Source organism: Parasteatoda tepidariorum, chromosome 1 (assembly GCF_982258835.1).
Source record: "Parasteatoda tepidariorum strain Cologne lab strain chromosome 1, Ptep-v5.0, whole genome shotgun sequence".
NCBI classification, from domain to species: Eukaryota; Metazoa; Arthropoda; class Arachnida; order Araneae; family Theridiidae; genus Parasteatoda; species Parasteatoda tepidariorum.
This window is the reverse complement of record NC_141755.1, coordinates 103,510,065-103,534,295: the sequence shown is the minus strand read 5'-3', so window position 1 is coordinate 103,534,295 and position 24,231 is coordinate 103,510,065. Positions and strand designations below refer to the sequence as shown.

Below are 24,231 nucleotides of genomic sequence, written 5' to 3'. Positions count from 1 at the left end.
TTATATCAAATCGGATAGAACAACTATTTCGGACATTCAACAAAGCGGCTATGTGATTGTTGGCATTCACCGGTGAAAGTCGACATTCTTTTGATTTCGTTCATTCACGGTAACACTATTACAGGACTGAATCATTACAGAGTATGAATCCTTAGTAAACGAACAGTAATCAGGGCTAAAAGGATTTTTTATAACTGTAATGACTAATAAATAATTTTATTTTAAAAACAAAAGAATATGAAAGAGTCGATACAGTAAACCAAACTTAACTACACTGACGTCATGAATTCAACGACAATAATTGACAACTTCTTCTTTCCCAGTACTCGGAAGTAACGCACTATACTAGTATTGAAACTACTGTAGTCGCTACTGTTTCAGTAGTTTGCAATGTAGCGAGCTACTTTTTTTTAAAAAAAAAGGAGTTCAGTGAGTAGTGCGATACAAGAAGAAAAAAAAGGAGCTGTAGTTTTTAGATATTCCTAGCGACTACTTTTTACGTTAGTTTAGTATATAAACGGGGTTTTAACACAACTAATTTTTAGAATTTGGTGGGTACAAATCATCGCATGTTTGTAAAATGACGCAATTTTAAATGCCCCTGTAACAGTGAGTTAACAAGAAGTGCGTAATTAGAGTCAGATATAACTAAGATTCAAGCTAGCCATTATGAATAATAGATAATTTATCACTTAGGTTACACTTTCACGTGCGAATCTAGGTTCGTAAAACATTGATGATATTTCAAAGGAAGGAAACTTAATTTCTTAGAGGAAATAAAGGAGCATTAAACACTTACAGAGATATCTGCTACATTTTAGATTTTCAAATCCATGACTTTCCATGACTCATTCCAAGAAATTTTCATGACTTAATGAAGTTACTATTTTCTCCCACAACAACACAACAATAAATCTAAAAAAGCATTATAATAACATTAATTGAAATGATAGGTGTAACCAAAACTGTTATACTCTGCATCTTCATATTTATAGATTTTAAATTTTAAAAAACAGAGTAAAGAAAGAGTTGAAGTAATAAAATAGCTGAAAAAAATACAAAAGCAAATAATTTTTTTTCTCTGCAGAATTATATTCTAAAGATACTTTTCTTGTTCTTCGGAAAGGAAAGAAATACTGCTGATTTTTCTGTTCTCATTTCGGAATAAAAAGAAAATTAGCCAATGACTGGCTTGCTTCAGCTAGAATTTCAAATTGATAAAATAAAAAATAATAACAAAAATTGTGAAATCACAATAAGTTTAAAAGATAATTCGCTCTAGAAATGATGTTTTTTTCTTTCATTTTTTTTAAAGAACATGATATTTAAAGAACATGACAAAAAAAATTTAATATTTTAATAAAGTATGACTGTGAGTGGGGATTTTATTACCAATTCAGATATTCGGTACACCATGAAATTGGGGGGGGGGAGGTAAATTCCATTTTAAAAATTAGATTTTTCGGCGAAATAAATCCATGACCTTCCATGATTTTGTTTAAAAAAATAGTTAAAATCCTGACATTCCATGACAAATTTTCTTCACTACTGAAATTCATGACTTTCCATGTGGCAGATACCCTTCCCTTGTTGTTGTTGGCGTATGCCTGTTTAGGCAGAGGGGGGTGCGATTGTTCTTGTTTTCCAGTAACGCCATCTATGGCTAAGAATTTGACTTCTGCCACACCATACGTCACACCCGTTTATAGGGCGGACCCATTCATACATCCATTCATTCTTCCACAGATCGTAATTTTGACCTGAATCAGAGAACGATCCATCTCCAATCCAGTACCCCCAGAGGTATTGATTGGTTATGGGAACATGGAGGACTTTTGCGACTCGACAGATTTAACGCGCATCAGTCACTTTACTACATGGGGAGTCTTCGTCAGGCGGGGTTCAAACCCACGAACTCTCGGACGTGGGCTCAGCGCCCTACCGACCAGGCTATCCCGGCCTCACCCTGCCCTTAACGAAATTATAAGTATTTGATAATTTCCTAGCAACTCTTAAATTAAACATTCGATGTCAAGAAAGTCATAAAAAGTCGAAGACTAAAGTAACAAATTCGAAAGAAATGCTTTAGAATAACAAACTGGCTCATGTGAACATAAATAAATATTTCTAAATAATTCTTCGTGTTTAATATAAGCTAGTTCTTTTTATTCAAAACCACTTTAGATAATAATGTGTAAATTGATTTCTCTAGCAGCGTTAATTATACAAGTGTAAATTAATTTCTACAGCGAAGTTCAGTTCCTTAAAGTAGTGAAGTGGTTATTACAATTCCGAAGCAGTTTGCAGTCATTACATTAAAAAAAAAAGTAGTTGCAGTCGAACTTATTTTTAACGTATTGCATTACAATGTTAACCAATTGATACACAAACGTAAAGAAGTGCAAACCGGTTTCAGTCTCATAAAAACAATAAAGCTGTATAGTATCACCTGATAATTAAGATTTTACATAGAATCTTATAGTGAGTCTAATGATTTAAACAGGGACTGTAATCAGAGGCGTACGCAGAATTTTTTCAAGGGGGGTGTTCATAATTTTCTGAAACTACTAAAAGAAATTCGAGTCTGTAATAAAGCACTACTATTTCCCTAATTTAGACAGCTGGGCAATTTTGACTTTTTGACAACATTTAACAACATTGTTTAGTTAAATTTTGATTTGATTTTTGAAGTTTAAGAATATAATGTAATATCTTCTGAAAAAAGTCCGATGTCATATGGGTGGGAAGTAACACTTTGAGGGCCACTTTCACATTCATCAGATTTTGTTATGCTGGAAACGTTTTCTTCAATGGAAGTACAACAGAAAAACTTACATTGGTACTAGATGCTGTCACCTCACCAATTTCAGGTCGTGATTTTTTCTCAAAGTAATTAAAAATTGTTAAATTCTTGCCTTTTGACATCCTAAAGATCCAAGAACAGCAAATATATATATATATATCATGATTTTGGTTTCATAAGTACATGTAACATGTACAAGTAAATGTTTTTTCTGTATTCTGAGAAATACCATGAGAAAAAAAAGTAGGCATAAGGCACATAAAAATATATAGTCTTACAAAATAATAGCTCGCATAATTTCTACTAAAATTTTTATTTTTGCCATTTTGTCTGAGCTCAAGGGGGGTGTTTAAACCCCTAAACCCCTCCCTTGCGTACGCCACTGACTGTAATATAGTTTTGCCGACCACTGTTCTTAAGTTATATGATTGTAATTCAGAGTCTGTTCGCTAAAAAAAAACTTATTTTGCCAGAATATATTTCGCCAAAATCATTACTGAACAGTTCCCGGTTTCATTTCACTACTCGGTTCTACCCTACTCCCCCTAAAAACATGTACAAGCTAGTTAAAATTATTCTTCTTGTTTTAAACGTCGTCATCAACAACGGATAATGAAGTAAATGATGCAAAACGAAACACGGTTAAATACGTTCGAATGAGTTAAAAGGAAATGTTAGGATTTTTTTCAATTCCTACAATTACACTTTCACAAAATCTTGTTCAAATTTTCAATCGTTAATAAAATAATTTTAATTCATACACTCAAGTTCAAATACATTTTTTCTTCTTCCAGTGAATGAAACTAGATGTAAATACAGCTTTTTTTTTCAAATATGAATTCATTGAATAAATAGGAATGAGCGAAAAACGAAATGGAATTTTCTGATAGCTTGAGCGTGAGTCATTGTGTTAAATTTTACTATAAGCAATTCAGTTTTTCACATTTTTTAAGAATAACATCAGTGATAATTTTTAACTTATAACTCTATTTGAACAAAAAAATAGATTATTGCTAACATTTAAATATTTAATTATTTTACATTCGCTGTGTCAGATAAATTCAATAAAGAACATTACGTGATAGCACGTGTGGTCCAAGTAACCAAATGTATACTTTTATATTTGTCTGATACCAACCGCCTTTTCTTTTCAATTCCTACTATTAGTTTACACTCTCTCTATATATTTATGTATCTTGCTCAAATTTCTAATCGTTAAAAAAATACTTTTTGTTCATCCACTTAAGTTCAAATACATTTTTTTAAATTTGTAGTGGAAGACATTTGATGTTCATACAGTTTTTTCAAATATTAAAATATTAATTAACTTTAATTCATTAATTTTAGTTTTATATGGGAGAATTTTTTTAAATTATTTAATAAAAAGTAACTAAAATAAAATTTTACTTCGTTGAGCAAAGTAGGAATTAACTTGAATTTTTTTTTATATTACTTGCTCATTTTGATTTTTTAAATAGCTTTTGCAGGGGTCTGTTTAGAAGAAATTCAGGTCCTTTAACCCCTTAACGATCGGTTAATTTTCAGGAAAACGGTCATAAAAGTGCCTTTTTTTTGGCTTTTGTATTTGTATTACGCATTTGATTAGTGCTGCAACTAGTTTAAAATGAACTAACTATCTACAATTACCTTAAAAATATCCTGGTACTGCCATCAGGTGTATAAAAGGAGAAATAAAATGCTTTTCGGGCAAAAGAAATGAATTAGTTTTATTCTTATTGGAGCGTTATTACTACTAAACACTCCAGCCGGTCAATATTACGGGAGCGAGAAATAGCGGCCGAAATCTCACCCCGTCATTTTCACGGGAGCGAGAAGGAAGGGACTAACGGTCCGCTCACAAAATATCATTTCATAAAAACGGAAACTTCACAAAATATTTTAACTTAAAAATGGACCCTTCACAAAATAAAGTATCTTATAATCGCCCCCTCCATAAATTTGATTTTCTTCATTATTGTTTTGTTAAACGAATAAACCCTTCCCAGGGGAAAAAAGTGATGATGTATCTATTTACAATTTAAAAACCCCTTGAAAAAGACCAATTACAATTTAAAAACTCCTTGACATAACGTTTATTCTATGTTCACAAATTACGAGTAATTTTTTCACAATTTTACAAAAACCGGACCTTTCACAAAATGTTTATCTAATAATCATGAGGTTGAAAAAGTTCATTAAAAACCTAATTTTTTAAATTGCGAAACCTGACTCTGTAAAAAGTAATATAAATGCAAACTGAAAATGCAAATATAAATGTTATGTAAAATGTGACATTCACAAATAAACATAACATTTTTTTTCTCATTTCGACGGGTTCTGTTTCTGGTTCATTAAAATATGACTGAAAACTAAGCACAATGCACAAGGAAAATAAGTTTCCTTAAAGTGTTATATAATATCTGAAACAGACTGAGGCAATATAAAGCCTCCATTTTTCAAAATGCATTTACTCCTTGATAATTTCAAAAGAAATATTTTCGTTTTTCTAATTATTTTTTATTTAATTTATCAATTTTGGATGGCTTGTCACATTACGAAATATGAACAGTTTTATATCGGTTTTAACATTACAGCAGCAAAATTTCAAAATAAGTCGGAGGATTATCTTTCAAGGAAAAACATTTTTAAAAAAAAATAATATTTTAAATTAAATGTCTTCTTTTAATTCAAGTTTTTATTAAACTTAGAATTCAGATTCTAATTTTGAATGCGTTAACATAATGAAATGCACCGTCAATTACACATTAAGAACATTTAAAAAAAATTGTATAATTTAATATTGCACTGCATTTATTTAAATTACTAAGTAGACACGGCTCCGTCCAAAACCTCAAGTGTTAGTCTCGCATTTATCTTTTTTTCTTCTTTTCTTAGATGCTAATTTAGAAAAAAAAACTCGTTTTGCAGCAGAAAAAGAATTTAAAAAAATTTTATATTTGCTGTTGCTTTTAACATCAACATAAAGATATCAAGATATATAAATTTCTTTTACTCTTTTAATATCAACATAAAGATCTCAAGACAGAAAATTTTTCCAAAAGAATGGACAAATTGTCATTAAGGTCTTGATCGTGATTAATTTTAAATTTAATTACTACATTTGTGAAAAAAAACACTTAAAATTGCAATAAATTTCGAACAAATTGGAATTTCAGGAAAAATTCGAGTGAATGAAATGAAATTCAAACATGAAATGTCATTTCACTGCGTTAAACTTTTAACTCTCTATTTGTATTCCAGCGGTCAGTAGATCAGCTCAATTTTTTTACAACGAGTTTAACAGTTTTCGAACTAAGAATCGAATCTTAACATTTTCCCTCCAATCTTTGTTTATTTTTCTACACTCCTTCTTAATTTCGAATTTCAAAGTCTTATAGTTTTTGCGAAGCAAAACAAAATATAATATCAGCAAAAAAAAGAGAATAAAATTCACAAAAAAGCACATTCACAAAAAAGCACATACTCGCAATAACTTTCGAAAAATTTGGAATTTGAAAAAGCATGTGTGAAGTTTAGAAAAAATCGCTTTTTCAGTAAGTCAAATTTCAAGCCCTTTGTTTATAGCTTGTAAAACGGCCGGTGTGGTACTGCTCATAGTTTACAGTTAATAATTCATTCTTGTTTGTGAGAAATCATTTTTTTTACCAAATTTAATGAACAATCATTATTTAAAGTAAAAAGAAAAAAAAGACAGAATTTGTAAGAAACGCTTAAAACTGTAATAACTTTCTAGCAAATCGGAATTTGGAAAAAGAAAACTTGTAAAGTTCTTAAAAAGATAACACACTTTTCAGTACGTCCAATTTCAATTCTGTAGCTGTACTTCTACCAGTTTTAGAGAGGTCCTCCTCATCATCATCATATCTGGCTAGACAGCCCAAGGTGGGCCAGTGCCTTCCTTTGAATTCGAATCCACTTCTCTCTACTTTTGACACTTGTTCTCCAGTTTTTCTCCTTTAGAGTAAGGAAATCAGTCTCAACTAAATCCAGCCATCTCAGCCTGGGTCTACCTCTTTTCCTGTTCGTTAGGGGTTTGTGTAATAGGATTTTCCTTAAATTTGAGTCATCATTCCTTCTAAAAATGTGAACGGCCCAATTCATTCGATTTATTTTTATGAATTTCACAATATCTGGCTCTCTGTAGATTTTATACAGTTCAGTATTATATCGTCTTCTCCAGGAATAATTTATTTTTATCCCACCAAGGATGGCCTCCAGAACTTTTCTCTCAAAAATGGCTATTTTATTTTCACCAGCTTGAGTTAGGTTCCAGGTCTCAGAGCCATAGGTAAGTATTGGCCTAATTAATGTTTTATAGAGTAAAAGTTTTGTATTTTTTGATAAAAGAGAGGATTTAAAAAAACGTTTTAAACCATAAAAAGCTTTATTTGAACAAATTAGACGACTCCGAATCTCATTGTCTATGTTATTGTCGGCGGTAACTATTGAACCAAGGTAAGTAAAATTCTGAACAGTCTGAAACCTGTGGGAACCAATTTCCAGATAGGATTCACTAGAATTTAATTTAGCAAGTACAGACATGTATTTGGTCTTATGGGTGTTAATGATTAGTCCCATATCCCTAGCAGCAAGCTCCAAAGAAAGAGAGGTCCTCGGGTTATTTTTTTTTTCTGCAAATTTAACAATTAACGATTCATCAAACGCTATTTCCTTTTGTATATTTTTCTATACACCTTCGTAGTTTAACGAGAGTCTTAATTTTGTGCAACAAAACAAAATTTAAAATTGAACATCCAAAGCAGCGGATCTTGCGTTTTTATTACCATGCTACACAATTATTGACAGGGAGAAAATTTCGAGAGCTGTAAGCGTTCAAAAAAAATGTTCCCTAAACATGACTTAAAATGACAGGTATAGGGATTCGTCTATGGGAAGTAAATCACTTTATTTAATTAGATATTTAATCTTGAATTGGTACAAAATAAAATAATGCAAAAAAATATTTGTTTTAATTCTTTTTTTCTAGGAAAGTGGGCTGTCTCGAAATCCGCTATCGTCTGAGAAAATTATCTGGACAATGATTTTAACAAAGTCCCGCTTTTTCAAGAAACATTTCGTGCAACAAGATATGATTGTTTTATTTTTTTGGTGCAAAAAAAAAAACAACAATTAGTAAATTTTTTTAAAATTCAATTTTCATGGTGCCTTAAAGGACATTTCCCATCCAAAGCAATCTGCACAAAACAACCTACAAAATTCCAGTGATCAGTTACATAATTTTTTAAACAAATTTTTCAACAATCAATTTGAAAAGAATCGAAGGGTATTTAAACTCGGATATCAATAAATTCATTAAAAATAAGTCAAACAGTAAACAATATTTACGCTTTCAATAAAATAAAAATATAGATTTTTTAAAACATTTTTTGTAAGTTACGATTTAAGTGTTTCATAATTTAACTAGTGAGCTGCGCCCCCTGCTCGCTAACGCTCTCCAACCCCCGAAAATTGCTACTCAATCTTATATGGTTTGCCTCGCAAACCAAGCTTGCTTCGCTCGCTACTAACTTAGGTACATTGCAAATGCACAAAATTCTAAGAATTCAAAACAATCATTCAAATCCATATAACAACTTTTTTTTTAAAAAAAAATTACATCTTTTTAGTAAATACTAAGTCATTAAAATAAATTTTAATTCCAATAACTGACATGTAATTAGTTAAACCTATTAGAAATGTGCTATAGTATAAAATCTTAAGATAAAATTTCTAAAACTGATATTTCTTTAAAAAGGTTAAAATTTTGGCTATAATTAAGCCTATTAAACATTGAAATAAGTGAATTGCAATGGAAAAACCGGCATAAACAAATAAATTCTAGTAAAACAAATAAATTCATGATATAAATCAAAAATCGTCAAATAAATTCGTGAAAAAAAGCGCTTTCGACAAAATACTAAAATAGAGATCGATCGACAAAAACTACTCACTTCTGCCTAGCTTATACTCTCTCTGGTTATATTCGTTTCCGTTTTTAAAAGCGCTATATGTTGAGCCATCTCAGCTAGATTTGGCATGCGACATTTTTAGCGGCAATTATTGGTCAATTTTCTAGCGTTGCCATTCGGGGAGTTGTAATGAGGCTTTTTTTTGTCGCCGTGTAAGAGAAATATATATATAGATACCAACTATCATATGCATGCCTTTTTAATCATTTCGAGGATGATTTTCCCAAGTAGTAGTAAAATGGAATTTAAACTACAATTTCAAGGAGAAGCGTACGCTGTATTTTGAAAAAGCTTATGCGGACTACCACGACAGTTTACATATTAAAATATATATGCTAAATATATATAAATACATATATATATATCGCCGACCGGCCTGTGTAGGGGATAGGCAACTACCCTTGCATCAGAAAGGTTCTGGGCTCGAACCCGGGCAAGGCACGGATGTTCTTTCCTTCTCTGTACTATCTGTCCTTACTGTGGGAGCAACGTTGGCCCACCTAATAGGATGGCCCTGAAAGAGAGGCCAATAAAACTGCCCTATAAATGCCTGAATTGACGAAAGCTGCTAACACAGGTGGGCATTGGAAGAAGAAAATATAAATATATGATTATTTATGTATAATTATATAAAAATATATATGCTAAATATATTAAAATATATATAAATACATATTTTTTTAAAAATTAGTGGTGGTCGAAAAGATTATAAATTAAGTTTATAAGTGCAAGGAATATGCAGAAAGCATACATTTTACTACCACTTTAAAAATGGAACTAAAATTTTACGCCAAATGCGCAAAAGTTGGCAGATATGCATATGAATCGTGGATTGACTTGTAGTTTTATTTGATACATCCAAACATAGACTTTAAAATAAAACTTTTAGGGTAAGTTTTAGGATAACTTCCATACACGATCTCAAACATTTAGATTTTACATTGAAATGAGAGCGGGATAAGTGTTTTACAAATGCTGTTAGCAAACTGAATCATTTTTGATACCTCCCAAAATATTAGCTTGATGTATCCCCGTATCGAAAAAAAAAACTTCATTTTTAAACTATTTTGATGGATGATAAAATCAAATCACAGTCAGTTACCATTGCGCGTTACATTACAGTCCCTGGCGAAATAATTAGGCGCACTATAATATTCCATGTAAAATCTTAATTAATAGGTGATACTATACAAACATTATTGTTTTTACTCAGCTGAAACCGGTTTGCATTCGTTTACTTTCGAATATCAATTGGTCAACATTGTAAAGCAATACGTTAAAAATAAATACAAATAGGAAGTATATAAAAAATCTCTAGAATAAAAACCCATTACATGTATATTTAATTATAAAAGTATTGCCTATAAACTCGTGCAAAACATGTCATTATTAAAACACTACAGTAATAATTTGATCTAATTATTACAATATTTACTAATATAATAAGCTGTATAGTATCACCTAATAATTAAGATTTTACATATTGCGTCTAATAATTTGGCCAGTGATAGCACATACTATTAAAAGAAAATGACTTACCTATTAGGAAGACTAGAGCAAGAACAGAATGTTTATTCCGAATGTCGCACAAATCCTTCATTCGGTTCTTTTTATTATTATTATTATCCATTGAACGTTTATAAAAATCATTTTCACAAAACACTTTGCAATGACTTTGAATGTTCAAATAGAGAGTCACATTTGAGATAAAAAGTATCTGTATAATCTCATCCAATAGGTATTAAGCTCTTCCGCATTCTAAACACTTTCCGCAAATTGAAAGATTTATACATAAATAGAATGGACTTGTCCTAACATGTATTGATATGCATAGATTCAAAAAAATGATAAAAATATATATGAAGCTGTAAATACGATATTCGAGATGTACTCTCGTGTAAAACGTCAGGACCACTTAGCTTTAGTTCAACTTTTAGGACATTTTTTTCCCTATAAATATCCGTATCTTCATATGGGAATTCAACCCATACGTTTAGTCTAGGCATCAAACTAATCTAAATAATTGATAGATGTATAAAAACAAAATTAGGCAATTTCGTTGTTGCAAGTCACCTACTTTGCCAAATTAATTTTGTGACTTCATTTCAAAATCTAACTTCGAAACAAAATGCATGTAATTGTTCAGAATCCGCAGTTGCAAGCAACGTATTGCCAATCTTAAAAACTAAATTACTTTTTTTAAATATATATATATATTTCAAAATGTAAAGCTGACTTTAGACGAATTCAAAAGAAACAGCATTCAGTCTTCTTGATTTAAAAAAAAAGGAAATGTAATGACATCGAAATGCTTAAAATAGTCATTATATGTTATGTGGAGTAAAATAGGATCCATTTACTTCTTTTCAGAACAGTTAGTTTTAAGAAGCACTTTATTATGAAGCGGCTCGGTTATCTCCGAAGAGTTCGGAAAGTACAAACATCAATAACCCTATATTCTCTACGGCACCGATGAGAAATTCAATTTCTGCTTCGGAAATAAACATTTTCTTGATTATGTGTCTTATGAAGTGTCTCTATATAAAGAAATGACGCTTCTGACTTCGGTTATATTGAAAAAATTAAGATTCAACTCGCCATTTCTAGTTTACTTAAAAGATTATAGTCTGTATATATTTCACCAATAACAAAATCTAAATATAACTACTAGACGAAATTCTTTTCTTCAAATGTTGACGATACATCAAATATATTCTAATAAACTACATGTTTAATATATTTCGATTAAGGAGTAGCCAAATCATGGTTCTTTTTTTATCATTGAAAAAAGTTTTAATTGTAAATTATATTTCAACAATCTTGGACAAAAACCCAATTTGTTGGCTTTTGTATACATTTAAAGGACTTAATGAATAGTTAAAGAGTATATAAATGCAGTAAAATTCTTCGTCTGAAATTATTTCGCTGAATATTCAGCAAGGCTCGAATTCAAACAGTGTGATTACATTTAGCCGAAACAACATCTTTAATTTTTCTGAAAGTGCAGCTTCATTGATTTTTAATAAAAAGCGCTTATTATTTAAATGAAGGATAGAATATAGAACTTGCCTACTAAATATAGAAAATGTCTAAACCCGTGTTGTCTAATGTAAACTAACTCGCTACTACGAACTTAGCGCCTCAGTCAAACCGACCGCTGCTTCTGAGCTATTCTTTCAGTGGAGCATAGGGCGCCACTCGCTGGGTAATGACGTCAGCAGCCGCGGAGAATTATGGGAGGACTTTCTGTAGCAGCGCCGCAAATAAGAGAGTGACAGCAATTGAGCAGAATAAATAGTAAATAATGAACGATTAGAAATAAAGATCTATTAGAACGACTTGGGATCGATCGTCACTATTTTTATTCTATAAATATATATTACCCTCCTTTTTTTGCCAGACGAAAAGCAAGATGAATGACGAAAAAACTGAGTTCATGTGAAACTAGTAATATAATTTTTAAAAAAAAATCAATTCCTTCTTAGATCAATTTTTATTTTAGTTTCTTTTTATTAAATAATTAAAAAAAATTTCCCCCTTTTAAAACTAAAATTGATTAATTAAATTTAATGAATGAATTAATATTTGAAGAAGCTGTATTAATATCAAGGGACATCCACTACAAGTCTTAAAAAAAAATGTCTTTAAACTTGAGTGGATAAATGAAAAGTATTTTATTAATGATTGAAAATTACAACAAGATATATAAATATATGTGGGGAGATTGTGAACTAATAGTAGGAAATGGAGAAAAAAAAAGGCGCGTGCTATCAGACAACTATAGAATAGAGCCCCTGAATTAGACTATATACCCCTAGTATAGTAGCCTTACTATAAAATTAGAAATTCGGTGACGTGTACCACACGTGCTACCACGTAACGTTCTTTATTGAATTTATCTGACACAGCGAGTCCCGCAGTGGACTGATCGTTAAGACACGGTTCCCAGCATATCACCGAAGTCAAGCATCACTGGCTGCGGTCAGTGTGCGGTTGGGTGACCACTTGGATCAGTCTGCGTAGGGACCAAGGGTGTGCGGTATTGGTCCTCGTTAAACTGTTCTACCGTAAAGTGCTCAACTTCGCGCGCAGGTCGTCGGGCTACCGAAGCAGGGGTGCCATCCCCTCCGCAGAGGATCAAAACTGTGATGGCATGTCTTCGGGATGTCATCCTCCGGGATGTTTCCCAGACCGTCGCCAATAGCCCGTTGTGCAGCTCTAGTGCGTCGTAAATTAACAACAACAACTGACACAGCAATATACAATAATTAAATATTTAAATGTGCGCCATAAACTATTTTTATGTTCTAATAGAGCTATAAGTTAGAAATTATCACTGATGTTATTTATAAAATATGGGAAAAACTAAATCTCTTATAGTAGAATTTACAACAATGACTAACGCTTAACCCATCAGAAAATTCAATTTCGTTTTTCTCTCATCCCTATTTAATGAATGAATTAATATTTGAAGTAAAAAAACTATATTAACATCAAGTTTCATTCACTAGAAATTTAAAAATATGTATTTGAACTTGAATCTATGAATTAAAATTATTTTATTAACGATTGAAAATTAGAACAAAATAATAGGGAGAATGTGAACGAATAGTAGGAAGTGTAAAATAGAAGGAAAATAATGGTGCATAATTGTGAAACTTAAATCTCGGTGATACTTAAAAATAGTACAACTTACATCGCAGAATTTTGCGTACAATTGTATAATCAGCTTACGCAATATCGGATTTTTTTGCAATAATACAGAATATGCGATAAGTATTCTTTCAATTTTATTAGATGTTGTTTGTGTGCAAACAGTCTAGAGCAGGGGTTGACAAACTTTTTGATCATCGTCCCTTGCATAATTTTTCGAAATCTCCATCGACCCCCATAAAAGTAATTTTCTGTTAATTAAGATAAAACTCTATTAGATACTGTGTTTGTACATTTATTTTATGATTTTGAACATTTATTATAGTAATAGTACATAGTGTAACAATAGTTTTATGAAAAATATTTTAATGTTGAAATATAAATACCTTAATATTTATGAAATAATAAGTAATTATAAGTAGAAATAATAAGTAAAGTAACTACGGATTTATTGCTTCTTAATCAATGACATGGGTGTGCCTGGTATTTTTTTATTTATTTATTTTTTTTTTTTTGCAAGGTTCGTTATAGTGGGTTCAAAATTGGTCAATTTTAATCTTAAATCCTCTCGAAGCTCCATATTTAATTTATTTCTGTTCTTAGTTAAGATTGAATTTACGTGACTGAAACCGGCTTCAACCGTTAAGGAACTTTGAAATGCTATCATAAATGGCTGAGCTATTTCGTAAAGTCTTACATATTTTTGCATTATATTTATATTTGTCCAAAATTTGCTCATTGCTAAATTCTTAAAAAGCGTCTTTGCTTCAAATCCCCATAATAATTCAGCAAGCTCATCTTGCAGGTTGATGTCCACGTTTTCAATTTGAGCAGAAAATGGCACTATAATCCAATCAGGGATGTCAATGTTTTCCAAATCAACAAAACGCAGTTTAAAATCGTCGCTCAATTTTTGAAGATTACCTGTATATATTTCCAAGTCTTCTTTTATTTTTAATTGTCACATATCTGAAAAACACTGATAATCCTTCGACCAATCGACCCTTTCGGTTCGGATCGACCTCCATTCTACCCCCTGGCTCAGATCGACCCCCGCTTGTGTTAAATAGACCCCTGGGGGTCTATATAGACCACTTTGGCGACCTCTGGTCTAGAGTGTTAGGGGGAATCGAACTAAAGACATACGTCTCCTGTTTTACTTAAGGAATTTATTTGACTAGTTGGCTAAGTCCCCTGCTCACTGTCGCTCACCAACCCTCATAATTACCTCACAGTAATTGTTGTTTCTTGGCAGAAAGCAGTTAAAATTATTTACTTTACATGTATTACACTTCCCACCTCCGAATATTATTATCTGTGAGGGCGGAGTTAACGACCATGCCAACCTTCATTTATCAAAAGGTACCTCGTGATTGAATCAAGTTCGCATGTCTTATATACCAGTGAGTGAATTGATGTTTTAATTTTCGTAGTGGTAGTTACGCCACAATACCCCCCCCCACCAGAATTTTATCAGGGATAGAATTCGATGAACGGATACAACTAGTTGCTGTACTTGTGGGAGACCGGGAGAGCTGGAATTAAGGTCACCGGTTTTTCTTTTTCTTTTTTGACTGCTGAATGTGAGAGGTGTATTACTCGCTCCTGTGTTGCCATTAGCAGTCGAGTGTATGCATGCGGCCGTTGTGTTTAATCGAGACGTGACTGAGCAGCAACAGCGTGAGGAGGTGGACAATGTCGCAGTCACAAGTAGCAAGTCAACTGTTCAATGTGGATCATCCAACGAAGTAGGCGTTACCAGATTGAAGTGGGCGTTATTGCGTGTTCAAATCACGTCCGGAGGTCACCAATGTGGGGGCGGAGTTAACGACCATGCCAACCTTCATCTATCAAAAGGTACCTCGTGATTGAATCAAGTTAGCATGTCTTATATACCAGTGAATTGATGTTTTAATTTTCGTAGCGTTAGTTACGCCACAATCTATTAGTATTATATATATTTAGATCTTTTGGTGAACAGATGTCATTTTTCTAAGCAATCATTTTTGTAAAATAACATTTATATTGTTATAACATTATATTGTTGAAACAAATTGGATGAGTTCACAAACGTAATTTACAAAACGGGCGGATACATTAAATATTATTTTTGCTTGCATCTCATAGTGCAGGAAGCTGATCGGTAAGTTCTAAATCAACAGGCATTTGAACAAAAATAATAATTGTAAAATGTTTAATAAGATTAGACCGCCTTCCTAAATAACTTTATCTCAAACTAAAGCACAGAATTACATTATAATAATAATAAATAAAACAGCAATTCTCTCAGCTTTAAACTCTCGAATTAAAAGCGCCATAATAGCAATACAGGAAAAGAAATTTAAATTAAGGATACAAAATTATTTATAGAAAAACAATACCTTTAAGACTTTCATTAATTCCATGCTGATGACAACCAAAACAATATGGAAACAAATGAGCAAAAACTGGATTCTACCACGTGATTTTCCAGTCAATAAAAATACACGGACAACTGCGAGACCATCATTAGACTTTTCTATATAGTAAGAAATCAAATAGTTAAGTACTTAATAGGAAAACAACGAAAAATTGTTAGTTCTATTGAAAAGTTTAATCTGTAGCGAAGAACCAAGCAAACATTTTTAATTTTAGAAGCATTAAAAATGTTTTATCAAATCAATAAACAATAGAATAAATTGAAAGAATTAAAATTTCACATAAAAAAAAGTTTTACTTACAAAAATTAAATTTTTGAAGTGCATGAGCGATATTTAGTTTTGTTTCAATGGGACACCTGCAAGTGGCGTAGTGTGTGGGTATCTCGATCCTGATTGGTTCCATTCTATTTCGAGTAAGCTAAGCCCATCAAGTATCAAATCAATTTTCTTAACACATTCTATATTCTTTCACAATAATTCTTTCACAAATATTTCAATTCTCTTACTGTATATTTCTTACCTAACACAAAGACAGGCACGGAGCTATGTTGAACTAATTATGCATCGAATTTGCCAGGCACTCAAAGCAAAAATATATATCACGTTTACAGTAAAATATATAAACAAGTAAAAAATCTAAGTTCAGTAAAAAACGTCGTCGGGAAAGAATTATATATTTCAGAAAATCGGATGTGTGATACGGCGTTATATTTAATTCACTTTTCGTAAATTAACCTTCTTACTTATGTGGTGAAACAGAGCTCAACTTGAATGCGCCATTTTGCTCATGAAAGATTAGCTAGCACTTTCGTCATTACGTGTGTGGGTATCTGTGATCTTCTTCGTCTTGAAGTGCAATAAAAAAAAGTAAAATAAAGAAAATAAAATAAAATAAATATTATTATAAAATAAAAAATATTATAAAATAAAATAAAGAGTACCCAATTATGTATTTGTTGATAAAGAAAGAGAGAATCCGAAGTCTCTGTGTAATTATATAGTGAAAGAATTGAAATCTTTGTGAAAGAATACAGGCTGTGTTACTTAAGAAAATTGGTACTCTTCAGGCTTGGCTTACTCGAAATAGAATGGAAATAACAGTAGCTACCTTTCAACAACCAATCAGGATCGAGATATCCACATTGTGATACGTGCCGGCATCCCATTCTGAAGATATTGACCAAAGAATCTGTTAACCATAGAATCAAAAATATTTAGTGTGAAGAATAAAATCCTTTAATCATTTTAGAAATGATATTCTAATATTCTTAACAATAGGTCAGACAGTTCAACTTTTTAGACAAAGAGCTGCATCCAAACTAAATCGGAATTCGTTTTTTTTTTCTTTTCTTTATGCATTAGCTAAAAGTCAGGGGTCTGTCCAGACATTTTGTGAAAGGTCCTGTTTTTGTAAAATAGTGAAAAAACTACTCATAATTTGCGAGTATAAAATAAGCGTTAAGTTACATTCTTTCAACCAGGGTCCTGCTTTTGTAAATTTGCACAAATAGGGTCCTGTTATTGCAAAAATTGCTAAAAACCTTTTCACGAAGTTTTTAAACTATAAATAGATACAAGATTATGCTCAACAATTGCTGCTACTAAATTAGAGATGCAACATACAAATATTTTGTATTTAGCCTATACTGCTCAACACAGAATATTCATTTTGGACGAATAATGGAAACAGAATCACTCCCATTTTTAATAATTTCAATTGATATATTTTAAATAACACAACTTAGTTATGTATCACTTTTAATGTGTAACGCATGAAGTAAACTTAAACAATTCTTAAATTTTTAATATTTCATTTAAAAAATTGCCTGAAATTAATTTTTATCAACATAATAATCTATTAATTAATTTTATGAATAAATATAAATGGGTCAATTATTTATTTAGAAAAAAATATCATTTAATATCAATAAGGATGTGCAATCGATGTCTGTAACAGTAGAAATATTTTCTTAGAATACTACATTTGGAATTTAAACTTCAGGAAACTTAGTTCGTTATGAACCGTCTTTGTTTGTTCCCCCCCCCCGGGAAGGATTTATTCGATTAACAAAACAATAATGAAGATAAACAGATTTGTGAAGGGTCTGCTTAAGAGATAAATAATTTTGTGAAGGGTCCGTTTTTATGGAAAGATATTTAGTGAAGGGTCCGTTAACGAACCCAAATTTCTTCTAAATAAAAGTGAAATACAGTTTTGTGAAAACTAAAAGTAACTGTTATAAACGTTAAAATGCTATTAGAATTCAAATATATTTAGAGAATTTATAAATCATAACTGTATCAAAAATATTAACTCTCGGAAACTCTAAGACCCTTCCACGGAACCCTATTTTGAGCGGAACACCTTTTGGGAACCACAGCTTCAGTAAATACAAATAAAAACAATTTTTTTGAAGAAAAAAAAGAAATAATCTATATTCTCTTGTATACATAGTGGAAGATGTAAACATTGTGTGTTAAAGTTAGTATAAAAATTTATACTTACTATAGTTAGTATTTAATGAATTAATAGGTTAGTTTTAATCATACAGAAATCACTGCTGCATAAAAACTAAGTTGTCACAAGATAAAAACTAATTCTAAATCATCGTGATGTTTTTAACGAGAATATTTTCAGTTTATTCATTTAAAAAAAAGTAATGTTAATGTAGTAAAGTTCTGTCAAGTGCTTGCAGGCATCTACTTTAATCGTGAAAAAGCGAAGATTATTTTATTTAAAACTTCGTGAAGTTGTGAATTCGAAGTGAGATAAATTTTGATTTTTAAAGAGTTTTCTCTCGCTCTACACTTTCACAAAATGCCCCTCGGGGTGAACAAAAAATAAATAAACGAAATAAAAATATTGATGAGCATTTCCTCCTAAGTGACAGAACAGAAATTTATTTTGAACTGAAAATAAATTTGTTGTCATATTTTACATTTCTCGAACGTGTTTTATTTTTGTAGTTTAATGAAATCGATTTGAGTCTTTAAATTAACCCTTGTATAAAAAATAAATTTTTAAAAAAAATATCTAGTAACATTTGAACAAATGTTTAAATGCATTAAACTTGGAACAATGGCCTGAATCAAACTGATCGTTAAATTCATGTAATTCTTAAAGCGAAGCAACACATATACACTTTTTGCGTCTGTTTTGAATAGTAATGTATACTTTTTTCGCTTTTTGTTTTTCAATTTTTTTTTTTTCAAAATGGTAATTTTGCCTTCTGAAAATAATGTTAGGCTGAAGATTTCTAACAGTGAATCTAATTGGGATCGATAAAGTAGAGCAAAAAAAATCGTTGTTAATAAAAAAAAACTATATTTATTTGTAGTTTGTGGAAAGGGGGTGGAGCAGATTTTTCAAATATAAGGGGTGATCTCTACACCAGCTCTGGGGTCTGTCTCTTAAAATACTGCCCATGATTTCGAACACTTCGTGGGACATACTTAAGCACTAAAGGCCGTCCAATTATTAAAACATTACAGTGCGTATCTAATTATTAAAAAAAACTACAGTGCGTCTAATAATTTGGTCTAATTATTATAATATACTAATATAATACCTGATATAACAGATATTCTATGTTAATATAATATATCGTCGAATTTATACAATCGTCGAAGTCATATTATATATCGCCTAATTTAACCAATTGTATACACGAACGTAAACAAGTGCAAACCGGTTTCAGTCGCGCAAAAACAATAAAGGTGTATAGTATCACCAGATCCCTGTGGCAGAATTTTCTTGGGATTTCTGCGACAAACCTCTCTAGCACTAATATCTTTCTGCAAGATGCTTTTAATAATAACAAGTATGCATGTTACTAATTGAATTTGAAGTAACAGAAACGTTGTGTTCACAATAAAAAAAAAACTTTTGAATAAAATAAAAATCGTATTTAATTTTTAAATGAATATGTAATGTTTTTTTTTTATATATATATTATTCTAATACAATGGCGAGACTCTCCCATTTTGTACGAAGAAAACACACTAATTATTTCCTTTTTCGCATTTCGTAAGACATCATCTCATCAAAAAAAAAATTAAAAATCTTGTAATCCGTAGCAGTGACTGCTGTAAACAAGATCGACGGCGAAATCACGCTGATCGGACTCTTCAGGGGGGGGGGGTACTAAATGCTTGTTCCGTTTCGAGATTCGGTTGCTGTAATAAATAATATCGTATTTAAAATATAGGATTTTAAAGACTGTGTGAAATAAATGACCCCCCCCCCCTAAAAAAAAAGAAAAACGATAGAATCAATGCTTTAATAATTAAATATTCATAAATAAGCACGATTCGAATTTCCCATATTGTCAGAAATATATCGGGATACTTAAAAATCACGGGAAAATCAATGTCAATAAACTGCTGAAAATACAATCTAAACACTACATGGATTTGTAGTAGTATCGACATAAAGTAAGAGCGTCAAAAAGAGATTATTGAATAGCGCAATTTAAATTTTACGTGTAGAAATAATATTGACTAAAAAATAACAGGAATTTTAAAAATCCCATGGAATTCAGTAGCATAGCACATGTAATAAAAAGCCGAAAAACGGTGAAATCGTCACAGTAAATAATTGATTTCAGTTTCGAGTATAATTAAATTGTATAAAAAACATCTGGATTTGTTTCCTTGAAAAATATGAAAATAGAGCGTGGATTAACAAGAATATTGGCTCAAAATAAGCGTGTCAAAAGAATGATTTCAGGAGGGGAAAAAATCGTTCAACATTTCTGCAGAAAAGAAATTTCTTTCTTTATTATTCTATATTTTTCATTCTTAAATTGGAATAGAAAAATCAGGAACATTTCTTTCCTCTCTGATGTGCTAAAAAGGCATCTTTTAAATATAATTTTAGAGAAAAAAAAATTTCTGCAGAAAAGATAACCAAAATTCCTTATTTCCTAACAGAAAATTCTTTCTGCAAGAACTCAGCAACATTCTGCGACAATGTCGCTGTGTCGCCGAGATTCTGCCACGGGGCACCAGATAATTAAGAATTTATATAGAATCTTATAGTACGTCTAATAATTTGTCCAGGGAGTATATTTAAAGACGCAGCAAAATTTATCATTTAGTTAAATCACCAATAATGTCCCTTGGCTAGCTTACGCAACTGAAGTCTGAGATTCACCTTGTTCCAACAGAATTATATTACCACCTCAAGAACTGTCCCATTACATCTGCAACTTATACATGACCCCTTATGTAGGACAACTTATAATCTTCTTCATCATTTTAATGTTCGTCCACTAATGTCCAGACTGGTGGACAGTATAGGGAAAAAATTATAACAGTCAAAGATCTAAGCATTTCCTTAATAGGTTTTTTATTTCGCTAGTCCTATAAATAGTATGAAAAAATATGCATACTTAGTGAATAAATACTAAAAATCTAGAATAAAAAACAACTTGCCATAATCATGGAAAAATTATAGCTCTTAATTTGATAAATGACCGTACCTGACTCCTTTGAATGGATATCCCTATTGATTAAATGCATTGTGGCACAAAGTGATGAATGTTTATCATATCTTGCATGAAAGCGCCTCTGAAACTAATTGGAGAGGAATGTCGGTGCTTTTCTGATTCCCCATCCACATCCATCAAAAAACGCATTGATGATATCATCATCATTCGCTAATGAGCGAAGACAGACGTTCTTTCATTTCTAACAATCGAAAGTCATTAAGGGGTTTGTTATGGAAACAAAAACGAGGACAAAGTTAGAGTCAGACATTATTGCGATACTCAGATTTTCTTCAAAACGCTTTAGTTGGCATAAGTTGTCTAATGTAAACGGCAGCCAACTCATAATCATAAAATTGAAAAAGTTTATAATTTTTTCCGTTCGTTTAAATCTTGACAATAAGCCGTGAGGGTTCAGGAGATAGAGCGCTCGCCTTTCGATGAGGTGAACCGATTTCGAATCTCAGCGATGGCTGGTGGATATGAATTCCGGCTTGCACCGACTGCAGTGCTCTCGTAAAATATCTTTAGTGGTAGACGGATCATGGGTTAGAGTCCCCTTGTTGTCAGGCTAACCGTGGGAGGTTTTCCTCTCCATATAACGCAAATGCGGGTTAGTTCCATCGAAAAGACCTCCACGAAGGTAAATTTCACCCAATACTTGATCCAGAAGTTCCCTTGTCTTCTGGATTGGGTTCAAAATGACAAGTCTGCGGAGTTGTACATTAGTAGTCGCAAACCCAAAATTGGGTCGGCTGTTCAACGAAGTTTATAAAACCATAACAATGGACACGCTTTAGTTTTTTATGCTTGTTTTATGGTTTGAATACCCTAAAAAAAATTAGATTCTGATCAATAATCTGCTATATGAAATGCGACGAATCTTACGGAAAGAAGATATTAAATCACTCATCAATTCTGACACCACACGCAGTAGAGAAATATCAAAATTTCGATCTCACAATTGTAACCGACACCTTTGATGGTCATGAAGCTGTGTTGAAGCATTGTGGATATATCTGATCAACACTTGATCAGCCATGTCCCATTTTTCTAAAATGTCGGCCTTTAAATGTGCAGTGCCCACATAGCACTAGATTGCAACAAAAATGCGACGGTCACGGACACTCATTCGTGAGGTCACATTTGATTTTTGCGATGTCGATGCCCGGGTCTGAAAAAGTTTCTGTGCCCGCCTTCAGTGGCGTCACCCAGACGTCGACGTGAGACCACAAAGAGACATTTAATTGTGGCAGCTACTTGACCGTGTGACGAAGATGTGACATACTCACGTCATAACGTAAACACGCTGTGTCCTTGTTGAGACATGAACATGTCATAACTTCGTCACACGGTGATCCTGTTGACACGTAAATATGTCACATCTTTGTCTCACAGTGACTCAGTTGAGATGTGAATATGCCACATCTTCGTCACACGGTGACAATGTTGAGACGCGAATATGTCACATCTTTGTCTCACGGTTGCTCAGTTGAGATGTGAATATGTCACATCTTCGTCACACGGTAACTAAGTTGAAATGTAAATATCACCAGTTGAAACGTAAGTTCATCATCTTCGTCACACGGGGACAATGTTGAGATGTGAATATGTCACATCTTTGTCTCACGGTTGCTCAGTTGAGATGTGAATATGTCACATCTTCGTCACACGGTAACTAAGTTAAAATGTAAATATGTCACATCTTTGTCTCACGGTTGCTCAGTTGAGATGTGAATAGGTCACATCTTCGTCACACGGTGACAATGTTGAGACGCGAATATGTCACATCTTTGTCTCACGGTGACTCAGTTGAGATGTGAATATGTCACATGTTCGTCACACGGTAACTAAGTTGAAATGTAAATATCACCAGTTGAAACTTAAGTTCATCATCTTCGTCACACGGTGGCAATGTTGAGATGTGAATATGTCACATCTTTGTCTCACGTTGACTCAGTTGAGATGTGAATATGTCACATCTTCGTCACACAATGCAGTCACTGTGACAATTTAATGTCTGATTGTGGTCTCATGTTCATGTCTGGAGCGAACAGAATAGCTTTTTTAAAACGCAGAAGTCATATAAGTCTCCGTCACTCTCGTAGTTTCTTTGCATTCTGGTAACCATGTAATTTGGGGGAAGGTACTTCTGTCAATATCGAATATTCGGCCTCTCAAAAGTGAATTAATTTCAATTAAACAAATTTTTTTTAAAAATAATTCTTTTTTATACTTTTTTTAGTTTTCCACTTATTTTAAATTTATACAAATTTTAAAATCTACATAGTATATTATGAAGATTAATTTTGAATTTGGATTTATGCAATACATACCATCATTTTTAATGGTTTTAGAAATTATAAATTATTTTAGTTTAATTAATTTTCTTTTTATTAAAACAAACTCGTATAATTTAAATATAAAGTACTAATTTTTGACATTATTTTAATATTAGTAAATACTAAATCCAAAAGCTAAAGGTACCAAATTGTTAAAAAAAAACAACTTTATTATAACATTTAAATTTAAAACTTATAAGCCTTTTTTAAAGTAAATACTCTATTTCATTCTTAATGCTTTACGATAGGTTTATTCGTGATTTTGTGGACATGTTTTTGTGATTTTCAGTTCAAATAAGCTTCAAAGTTTTTAACTATTTAACTTTCTTAAAATTTTGTATAATTGATCCTGAATTAAAAGTTGATTTTTAGTAATTTGTGATTAAAAATTATGTTTATTTTATGAATTATAATTAACTTATCATTTTATAATTAGGTATGTAAAAATGAAATTTGATTTTTAAAAAAATAACTTTTAGCAATAAAATAAATACCAATTGATAAATAACTTTAGCATACTACCCAAGAATTGTT

The 24,231-nt window shown here is 31.6% G+C and overlaps 1 protein-coding gene across 2 annotated transcripts in view; it reads right to left on the bottom strand.

Annotated features, from left to right (window-relative positions):
• LOC107450366 (glutamate-gated chloride channel) overlaps nt 1-11,958 on the bottom strand; it is a 233,133-nt gene extending 221,175 nt beyond the window's left edge. For both annotated transcript variants that reach the window (XM_087149872.1, XM_071179388.2), the window contains exon 1: nt 10,333-11,958. The gene's annotated coding sequence lies outside the window, so the exon portion shown is untranslated. The remainder of the gene's footprint in view (nt 1-10,332) is intronic.
• Nucleotides 11,959-24,231: the final 12,273 nt, after the last annotated feature.